Source organism: Peromyscus maniculatus, chromosome 19, assembly GCF_049852395.1.
Source record: "Peromyscus maniculatus bairdii isolate BWxNUB_F1_BW_parent chromosome 19, HU_Pman_BW_mat_3.1, whole genome shotgun sequence".
Lineage (NCBI taxonomy): Eukaryota > Metazoa > Chordata > Mammalia > Rodentia > Cricetidae > Peromyscus > Peromyscus maniculatus.
In genome coordinates, this window is record NC_134870.1 from 43,628,014 (window position 1) to 43,629,922 (window position 1,909).

A 1,909-nucleotide genomic window follows, 5' to 3' on the forward strand; every position below is an offset into this window, starting at 1 on the left:
ATGCAGCACACTCAAGGGAGTGTGGAGCCAGGAACTGTGTTTAGGGCTTTGCATACTGCAGTCTACGTACATCTTATATCAGCTCCATGAGCACATGGAATTGTGTTTATTTTACAAATCAGGGAACCAATACTTAGACTAAACAGCTAATTTAGGGGCACACCAAGATTGAGTTAAGCAACAGAATAAAGAAACAAACTTGGGACTTGTTGAGATTTCAAGCCCACTATATGTCTATTGCTGTTTATGACAAATATCATCACCATAACATTATGATTATCTGTACAAATATAAACGACCTGACAAAGGAGACATTTCTCCCACAATGTCTGCTAACTAAGGCAAACAAGAATCTTGGCACACTTGTCATTCTCCTGCTGACCTGGGTTTATCTTAAACAGAGGTGAAAACAAAACTTTGAAGCAGGTCATATTAGAGGGTTTGAAAGATATTTTGGTATTTTGCTGATGTTCCAGGAATAAGGCGTGAAGGGGGGAGAGGGAGAGCAGCATTCTGGCTTCAGCTTTGAACGGAGTTGCAGCCCAGCCTCATAAAGAGGTCCATGGGCACAGTCAGATACCAGCAGCTGTGTCTTCATCTATATGAATCAAGCCTGAGAGTCTCTCAAGTGTTTGAAAACAAGGGGCTCATCCAGGCCTTCTCACATCCTAGCAGACCTGTGAACAGGCTTGAAAATCTATCAAGGAGCTCACTGTGGGGATTCCACATATGGTTTCACCTCGGCTGGTCTTCAAATGTTCCATGGAATTAAACATGGAGAAAGTTCAGTTGTAATGACATCACCCTCAAGTTCTGGTCCATTATGAAGGCAAGTTATCAAACCTCACCATGAACAGAATGAGCTCACCAGCTCGCTGCCAACTACCCCTTTACCTCAGTAAGTTCACATCTGTTGAGGAGCTATGAAGTTCTCAAAAGAAAATTGCTTAACAATGGTTGGCACCTTCACGACTCATGAGTGTGAACCTTGATATAGTTTCCATGGTAATCCCCGACATACTGAAGAAGCAATAGTAGATGAAGGTACTTAGACCTCTCCATTAACCCAGGTAGTTATTGGTGTGAGATATAATGCCACTAAAAACACCAACAATAACGTAATGCCTTCTTCACTCTTACCTAGTGTTGTATAAACTTTATTTGAATAACCTTCTGTGAGTTTATGGGGAGATTTTCAGGATTGCTTGATGATCCTTTACATATTAAATTTACATAAAAGTTACAAGGTCTGTCCTACCAACACACAAATGACAAGGGTGTTGTATAGTAAGGGGCATTGCTACTATGTGTAACTACTTACATCCTTTATATCCATTGTGGGAGCTCTCCAGGCAGCTACATCATAGTATTTTTGTAACAAGTATTTCCAGATGATGTTTCAAGGTAATTCCCTGCTGTATGGCTTTGGTTTGAGGAACATGGCTCTCAGTTCCTTTGTAGAAAAAAAAAAAAAAAAAGAAGCTGCTCTCCATAGTTGGAGCTATGAATAACGAAGAGCTATCAGAAATCCAATGTCTTCTGCTTCCTGAAAGCAGGCCTCGGACTTTCTGTTCTCGCCTGTTTCTGTGATTTCTTTTTACGTGTGTCTAAGACTAGTTAGTGTGGCTTGAATCTCATATCACGTCGAGGCAGGAAGCTTAGCCCTTTCCTTCCCCTACCCTGAGAGGCCCTCCCGAGTCTGGCAGCAGGCCATCTTTCCTAATCACTTACCTTGCATGCAGATTTGCTATCTGGCCCATACACACAGTTGGCCCTGCCCTCTCTCTGTAGCCAGAGATAAAAAGTAAGGTTTTCCTTGCACTTGGAAGAACTAGTACAAATGAAAAGCAGTTGGGTCTTCAGCAGAGGCCAAATTGGCAGGAATACAGGAAAAACTCTGATGCAGGAA